The following is a 9,575-nucleotide window of genomic DNA, read 5'->3' on the forward strand; positions in this document are numbered from 1 at the left end:
ACAAAACTGCACTTGGTTGGTCACTGCGGTACCTTGGTGAAGCAAATAGGTTTTCAGCAAGAGCTAAAATCAGCATGAATAACATATCAGGTCTTCATTGTCAGAGCTGACTCAACTTTCAGTAATCTCAGCCTGACAAATATTTGTGACACATTTATGAGCAGTGACAGACTGGGAACAAAAAACGGCCCTGGCATTTCCACCCACCAGTATTAGCGCTAGCGCTAGCTGAAGCTGCACTTGATTTTAAAAACAAATCAATCAGTTTGCAGCATTTTTCACCGTCAGCCAACGGTGCTCTCTTGGATTTATCTCGCTTTTTGTCCGCTCCTCCCTTGCATCGCTTGATGCCTTGATACATTTTTTGCTAGCTTAATCTCAGTCAACTTGCAACTTCTAATCTCCAACTTCCAACAACCACGCAGACGCGGTCCACTCGAGTCAGTCGTGAAGATGCCAGAAGGCATTGCTTCATTTTAGCTTTTGTAAACAAATAATCAAATGAAAAACAAATATGCAGGTAGATTTGTTTTATTTCAAACCATGCATGCTTTTGAACATCTGAATAAGACATTTCACAACAATGCAGACTGATGTAACATAACCAATCAGAAGCTAGAAGGACTGAGGTAACTGTACACCAATCCAAAAGGTACATTCAGCAGATTTATGGTAGCTGAAAAGATTTCAACATGACAATATGTAAATAATAATAACAGCTGCAGTCATAAATACATTATATTGACCATCTAAACATCACCATGTTTTTAATAAATTGACTCAAGAATGAACTTGAGATGAATTAAATTAACTTCTATACTTCACACTGATATAAAAGTTTGTGACTGTAGACCGTAGAGGGTAACCATGACTGTGACAGAGAGAGATTTGTATGTGGTATGTGAATACTGATCAGATTGCAGTGCCATCAAAAGTGAAGATAGTGGACCGTGAGTGATTTTGGATTTGCATGGCTGCGACAATCATGCCACTCTGTGATTGGTTGGCCAGCCCATGAGCACCAGTGACCCCCTGGCATCTGGCCAAATTCCAGATTACCAGTCCATCACTGTTTATGAGAGATTTATTCACCTGCTGCTTTGTGTCTGTTTTCTTTTAACACTTTTAGTCACCAAGCAAACAAGCTAAGCTAACATGCCTGCACTCTTCAGGAAAGTCTCTAAAGGTGATGCATTCAAGGAAGCTGAGTCATCTGTTTAATGTTCATGTCATAAACATTGATGAAAAAGGCTTTGACGTGTGTGGAAGCTCATCCCTCTCTACACACACACACACACACACACACACACACACACACACACACCTGAGTCATTAATAAATCTGTCTTCCTCTGACGCTCTCTATAGTCACATAAACATCCACTGCTGCCGCATTCTTGTACTCACTGTTTTTATCACACCATTTTAATCACTCTGCTGTTTTATCACCGCGCAAATAGACTGAGCCCGAGTCGAACGAGGGGAACACAACGAGCCGGTGAATGCAGCAGTGAACACTAACGGGCCTCTCAGAGAGACCTTTAAATCTGAGGAAAAATACACGACTTCATCCATAAAATCATCCCTCACTCCTCTCAGCCGCAGCCATTAGTGGTAATTCAGCTCTCAGCTTCCCATCACAGCACACACTAACTGCACCTCCTGCCCCAGAGCCTGCGACTAAAACAAACATTCCCAGTTTACTGAGAAAAAAAAGGAAAAAAAAGCCCTAAAAGCGGTGTGGCCGTCAGTTGGAGTATTTTGCATGATGTATGAGGCTGGGATGAGCGTGCACCTCACTGTGACTCTAAATAATTAAGGGAAAAAAAAAAAAAAAAAATGAAAGCTTCAAACGTTGTCTTTGCAGAAGTAGCGTGACTCGCCAGTTAATCAATGCTAACAGGGAGAGTCAGGGGACCAAACAGATCAATTCCCCCGACAGAGGGAGGGAAGCCAGCTTCAAGCGTGACACTGATAGACTGACAGTCAGCAGAGGGATGAAGGGATGGAGGGATGAGGCCACAGCTTCAGTGCAGGACAGATACAGGAGAGAAGATGTATATGGATTGTCAGTGTGCTACATCAAAACAAAAGCTGCATAACACTGAATTAAAATGAAAGCGGGGAAACAATAAAAGCTCCCAGGTTCAGGTGATTAGTGTGTATCTGAACTGATGACTGGGTGTAGCTGCTGCACCACTGTATCATTATCCTCACACATTGTTCCATCTGGACCAACACACCTGTGTCATTTACAGAGGGCTGATATTATTTTGTATCTTTTATAACTGCCAGAATAAATCACATAAAACGACCTAAACATGTCTCTCTGCGCTCTCTGATTTCTTGTCTGTGGCTCTCAGCTTCGAGCCCATTGGTTCATACTGAAAATGACAATCTTTCCAAAACAACAACAGCAGCTAGAAAATTTCATTCATTGAAAAAAAGGCTTTTCTCAAACAGCTTGTCAGGAAAGAAAAAATGGGGCATTTTTAAGGATGATCTTTGGTTGTGAATAAAGTTACTACTCAGATCGACCCGGTCTGGAGGAATAAACACCCCGAGCTCCATCAGATTCTGCTCGGACGTGGAGCTGTTACCAATGGGAGGATGAGCTCAGAGATGATTTTTTTTAACTTTTGGGATAAAAAAAAAGTGTATTTATCTTCGATCCGGTTTATCAGCCTGACTGCAGCAGTGATCTGTAGAGGTGACCTCTATTGTCAGGGGTTTATGTTCCCAAGTTTTCTTCACGTTCTCTGACCTTCCGCACTCTCTATCCTGGAAGTTACGGTGACATACAGCCAAATGAAACGCAAAGTCACATTGAGTAAACGTGTCATAATCACCGGTTTGAACATTGTTGGTGATTTGTAATAATGTCAGAACAGGACCCAACAACATATAGAGCAAATGTCAAGTAGTTTTTACACATTTTCATCCAGAACTTTGCTCCAATTATTCTGAGTGTGTTTGATGTTGAACAACCAAGGACCAGTTTAAAAAAAAAAAAAAAAAAAAAAAACTAGTGCATGTTAAGCCTGACTCTGGCTCTGGCTTATTTATGAATCAATGAAGCTATGTATGTAAATCAAATGTTTGCGGCTTGTTCATCGACAGCTCTACAATCGCGTGGAAAAGACAGAAGGAGGCAGAAGTGCATTTTACTGACGGTTGTGTGGTACTCCAGAGAGCAGGTGTCGTTATGCATGACAATTAAACAAGGCTGTGTTTATTTATAGCATCTGTTAATTTATTCCATGTACCTGAAAACCGTCAGCGGCAGGTCAGGTATCTCAGTCATCACTGTAAAACATCAGAGAGATAATGAAGGATTTAGATTATGGTGCTTGTATTGATACACACATTGGAGTGCATCACTGCAAGAGATAAAATCATGTGAGCGCAAAACTAAAGCGATGCTATGAGTAAATAAAATGATACATCACAGGAAAGTAATTATAAAAATGTGTTAAAAACATCCAGTGTTTAGGCAATATACGAATTATGATAACAGTGAGCAAATTGGTCTGGCCCAGAACCCGGTTTATCTACCAGGTGTGGTCCACATTTGGACCATAAATCACTGGTGTATGAAGGGTCAAGTGTTCGTGGCTCTGTCACTGGACCCGACTACATCATTTTATTCAAGTATGTTTGATTTCTGCTTCACTGTGTCTGTGTTTTTGTTATTACCAGTTTACCGGAAAAAAAATATGTTTTGTATATAAAAAATATACATATATATGTATAGATAGAAAGAGAGAGAGAGAGAGATAAAGGTATACTTGAAACCATGAAGCAATTGTTTAAAAAATTTAATACCATCACAATTTATACGTCTCTCTGAAACAAACCTCCCCTCCTGCTTTTTGACTAAGTTTAATTTTGTCTTCACCGCTCCGTCTCTAACATGTTCATCTCCACACGCGAAGCACGCCACCGGCGTACGTCCCCCCTCCGACATGCTTCCCCCGAGCCGTGAGAAACATCTTCTGAGCGGATCACCGGAGGGCTGCTGAGCTCGCCGCTTAATTCCTCCGACAGCGGCGTCGCTGTGATTCCTCTAAGAGCTGAATCCCCGTCTCTGTTCTCAAACCCGACAATCTCCACAGCACCCGCGTCTGACTCGAATACCATCTGAGAGTTTAAAACGAGGCCGGAGAGAAGGAGAAGAGAAAGAATCAGAGGCGTGTGGTATTTGTTTGACAGGTACATGTCTCTATAGGCCAGTGCCTTTCCAATTTAAGAGGCCCTTAAGCTGGGAGCAGCAGCTTAACATTATTCTCTGTGAAGAAAAAAAAAAAAAAAACACTGCTCTCTTTTTCCCCTCTCTCCTTGCTGCTTTCAGAACGGGCCCTGCCGACCCTTCAAGGACGCTTTGCTGCAAGTGTTTCATCATTTGGTTGAATTTTAATTATTTTCCAGGCTTGTTAAGTCCCGCAGCGGCGGCGTTGAGCATTCGCTGTGAAGGAAAAGGAAGTGAAGTGACAAAGGTATGAAGGGAAGACCAGGGGGACGAGGCGGGATGACAAAATATTTCATTAGCCTCTGAAATGTTGGCTCACTCAAACATCCAGAGCTCATCACCCCTCAAGCGGCAGCGGTGTGTGAGGTTTGACCGAGGCCGTGGACCTCGGCTCGGTGCTCATTTGCAGGACAAATCTGCAGCTAATGAGGAAGTCCCAGCTGTTAATAAAGGATCAAACTGGTGCTCTGTTTAATTAACTTAAAATCTCTCTTCATTTACAGTTCTGCGGATCTTTTTATCTCTTTAGATTGACTTCCTGTCTTCCCGGAAACCACTGGTTCATTTCTTCCAGAAATCAGAGATTTGACATTTTCTGCAGATACATTATCCATCAAAATCAACAGGCCAGTGTGCTATTGAGATCTGGTCTGTCTTAAAACACAAGAAATATGTTGAGAAACAGTCCATAAATGCATTCTGTATCTGGATGAAAGTGCTGCGGCACAAACAGTTTTCATCATGTATGCTTATAGATGGCAGCTGTGTCCTCTTTATGGCAGCCATCTCACACTCAATTTTACAGAATTGTCTAATTCTCTACATACTCTTGTGAGTGTAGTACTACAGATGTATTGTGATCAAGATGCATTTGAAAATTAAAATGCTTTTACATTGACCCACACTATTAATTGACGGGTAATAATAGATTATGAGGGAATTTTCCTGTCTGTCAAAATGATGACAACAAGAAAGTCCAACACAACTTCAGGATATGTGGTTTCTCTGGGCAAACACCTAACATATAATAACCAGGACTGTATGTGAGCAGCAGACTAACTCTAACTCATTCAGTCTGGTTGGCATCGCTCGGACCCCAGTGTTATTCTGGTGATTCACTCCTCATTTCCTCTTGAGCTGCTGCTCTTCCTCCTCCCTGGAGGGCGCTCTCTTCTTTACTCTGTTAATTACCACTCTTTAATTGTTATTGTCAATTTACCCATGAACACCCCCCACACTCTTTATTACCAGTTCCACCACTACCACCAACTTAGCCGCTCTGAAATTAAAACCCCTCCACCAGCAGAGATGGAGGGTTCCTCCCAGAGGACTCTCAGCTTAACTCCTTCAAGCCTCCAGAGCTTAATCCTCCAGAAATGAGCTGCGAGCTCTAATATTTCCCCCTGGGTGAGCCAATCGAGTGCTTCAAACAGCAGCGGCCGGCCTCTCCCATCAGGTGACATCAGCGTCAGTGAGGCCTGCGGCAGCCCGGCCCGCCTCTGAGCTCTGAGACGCCGGTTTGAGCTGCTTTTTCTGCCTCATTAAGAGTCAGGTCACACCACAGGCCTGACTGGACTCCGGCCATTAGCCCAGCCGCGATTAATGGCTACTTAGCTGAAGCAATTGAACATTACAGGACAAGAGAGGAGGTGTTATGACTGCAGTGTATGAGTCTGTTATGTAGCAGTATGAGCTTTCCAGACATACTTTACAATTATTTGCTCCGTTGCAGGGGGGAGAAATGTATCTCCGACGATGAGTAATGCTAAATCAGCATTCTCCACACAGAACCTTATTTCATTTCTTCATTTTTTTTTTTTTTTTCATTTAAGGCCCCACATATCTATCTATCCATGCTGAGTAGACATCTCAAAATCTCCAAACCAATTTGGCATTATCTCCATCACGGGCGACCCCTTAAATTTGCATCAGTGGAGTGGCTTTGGCAAGCAATTACCCCGATGCAGGACATCGGTAATTTGACGAGAATCTGCTCTGACAAGTCTGGACGCAGCGGAGGAGGCGTCCCCCCCGGGGGGGGGGGGGGGGGAGGCGGAGAGCCGGTCTGCAGCTCTACAGCAGAAAACATGAGGAGTTATACAGCAGGAAGGCCTTAAAAATCTCCCCGAGTCATAGATACATGCAAACATACAGCAGATATGTCAAAACATACAGCGGGACGCCAGCTGAGCTCACTGAGGTTTACAAGGTCAGCTCTGCTCATGTTCTACATTATCATCCTGGCTCTGTCACAGAAGTCCACTCATACAGAGAGCCTTCTGCAGACTCATACAGACCCAGACATGTCATAGCATCATGTTGGTAAAATGATGATGAATACAAGTGTGTTTTCAGTTTTTCCTACCTGTTTTTGTTGCCAAGATATTTTGATGAAGGTTGTTCCAAAGTCGAGTACCTTTTCATGGTTACAGTAAAAATACACTTGTTTTCACTCTTTTTACGTCCTGTCACTTTCAAACTGTCATATCCACAAGGACGTTTTTATAATCCTGCTCATCCATCACAACTTTTAAATATATTCAGGATAACTTCAGGAGGAGTGTTTTGATTATGCATCTTATTTAAATATCAGATTTACCTTGCCAAAGTTGAGCAGTTGCATGACATGTAAAATCAACACGTCCTCAAGCAGAAACATCTGAACAGGTTGATTCCCAATTATGGCCAAAACAACACGACTGCTACAGCGAACCACTGACAGGTGTACTGGACCTCCATCAAACAGCGTCTGTGCTGTGTGTTGGACTGCAGGTGAGCAGGTCTGTAGTGTGTGTTGGACTGCAGGTTAGCAGGTGTAAAGTGTGTGTGTCGTTCAGCTCGTCCTCTGCAGTGAGCCGGTCTGTCCTGTGTGTGTTTCAGCTCGTCCTCCTGCAGGTGAGCAGGTCTGTCCTGTGTGTGTGTTTCAGCTCGTCCTCCTGCAGGTGAGCAGGTCTGTACTGTGTGTGTGTTTCAGCTCGTCCTCCTGCAGGTGAGCAGGTCTGTACTGTGTGTGTGTTTCAGCTCGTCCTCCTGCAGGTGAGCAGGTCTGTACTGTGTGTGTTTCAGCTCGTCCTCCTGCAGGTGAGCAGGTCTGTACTGTGTGTGTGTTTCAGCTCGTCCTCCTGCAGGTGAGCAGGTCTGTACTGTGTGTGTGTTTCAGCTCGTCCTCCTGCAGGTGAGCAGGTCTGTACTGTGTGTGTGTTTCAGCTCGTCCTCCTGCAGGTGAGCAGGTCTGTACTGTGTGTGTGTTTCAGCTCGTCCTCCTGCAGGTGAGCAGGTCTGTACTGTGTGTGTGTTTCAGCTCGTCCTCCTGCAGGTGAGCAGGTCTGTACTGTGTGTGTTTCAGCTCGTCCTCCTGCAGGTGAGCAGGTCTGTACTGTGTGTGTTTCAGCTCGTCCTCCTGCAGGTGAGCAGGTCTGTACTGTGTGTGTTTCAGCTCGTCCTCCTGCAGGTGAGCAGGTCTGTACTGTGTGTGTTTCAGCTCGTCCTCCTGCAGGTGAGCAGGTCTGTACTGTGTGTGTTTCAGCTCGTCCTCCTGCAGGTGAGCAGGTCTGTACGGTGTGTGTCTCAGCTTGTCCTCCCGCAGGTGAGCTGGTCTGTTCTGTGTGTGTTTCAGCTCGTCCACCTGCAGGTGAGCAGGTCTGTACTGTGTGTGTGTTTCAGCTCGTCCTCCTGCAGGTGAGCAGGTCTGTACTGTGTGTGTGTCGTTCAGCTCGTCCTCCTGCAGGTGAGCAGGTCTGTACTGTGTGTGTTTTGGCTCGTCCTCCTGCAGGTGAGCAGGTCTGTACTGTGTGTGTGTTTCAGCTCGTCCTCCTGCAGGTGCGCAGGTCTGTACTGTGTGTGTGTCAGCTCGTCCTCCTGCAGGTGAGCAGGTGTTTCAGCTCGTCTCCTGCAGGTGAGCAGGTCTGTACTGTGTGTGTTTCAGCTCGTCCTCCTGCAGGTGAGCAGGTCTGTACTGTGTGTGTGTTTCAGCTCGTCCTCCTGCAGGTGAGCAGGTCTGTACTGTGTGTGTGTTTCAGCTCGTCCTCCTGCAGGTGAGCAGGGTCTCAGCTGAGTCATAAACCTCTCAGCAGCTGCTCGCAGGAGGCCATTCAGCTTTGATGGACGTCACCTCTGATGAAGGTAAAGCTGCACTCATGCATTTAAAGGACACTTCTATCATGATTACATTTACATTTAAAGGGTCAGTTCACCCAAATCGCACAACATCTATTTTACCACCTACCTTCAGTAATGTCCATTCATGCAGACAGATACAGCTTCATGTGCTGAGCTTTTTAAATATCAGAGTTCTGCACCTGCACACATACAATGGAGGTGATTGGAAGCAGTTACGCAAAGAAGTAAAACATACATTTCTGTTGTATCAGTTCTCTACATTTGTTTTTCATTTTTAAATCATCTTTCTATTGAAAATATTCAAGAGTTGTGGCAGAACTGTTGAACAGTAAACTGCAGTAGGAATGGAGGGGATGTTATAAAAACAGCAGTGAACAGAGGAGCTAAAGATGAGTCCTTTAAAGGCTGGAGGTGACAGTAAAGGACCACATGAAATAATGTTTTCAGAGATGTTTCCAAGGTGACAAAATCATTAACCAATCTGTGAAGCTTCAGAGGGCCCGAGTCAAAGATGGCTCCCAGCTTGGCTTGTTTTTTGTTCTTGTTTCCAACAAGCAGCGGCAGCAGCAGCAGCTCATCCTCTCCTCTGCGTCTGGTTAACAGTTCTTTCCTCCAGAGTTCAGACGCTCAGACAGGTAGAGAGTGGGATTCCTGCTGATAGCAGGTGCTGCTGTCCTCTCCTCTTCGTTAAGTGCCTCCTCCTCTGCTCTTCCATTTTCATATTTCCACGCGTGGCTGCCTTGACATTTAGTACAGAGAAATTGACTGTTTTCAGGGACTCTCAGGGGAGCGCTGTATTACTTTGTCCTGTCAGAAAAAGATGTCGTGAAAGGAAGGTGATGTCAGTTCCGCCGGGTTGTTTATTGAATTTACGGCGCCATTATTTCGCCACTCAGCATGATTGTATTCATATTATACCCCATCCCGCCAAGGTCACTGGCACACCACTCGACTGGTGACCTTGCGCTCGGGGCCCCTGGGGAGCCGGGTTTAACCAGAGAGACAGGGTCCCTTCAGCTTTCAGCTTTGATGGACAGTCAAATAAAGCTGGGAGCTCAATGACACACCAATCAGCCCGTGTCAGAGCTGGAGGAGAGCGGTGGTGGCGACGAGATGAAAACAGCCGCTTTAGGCTGCAACAAAGACCGACTGACTTATGCTCTCACACCGCGGCCATCGCAGAGGTCACCAGCGTGGAATTGAAGCAT

This window comes from Acanthopagrus latus, chromosome 18 (genome assembly GCF_904848185.1).
Source record: "Acanthopagrus latus isolate v.2019 chromosome 18, fAcaLat1.1, whole genome shotgun sequence".
Lineage (NCBI taxonomy): Eukaryota > Metazoa > Chordata > Actinopteri > Spariformes > Sparidae > Acanthopagrus > Acanthopagrus latus.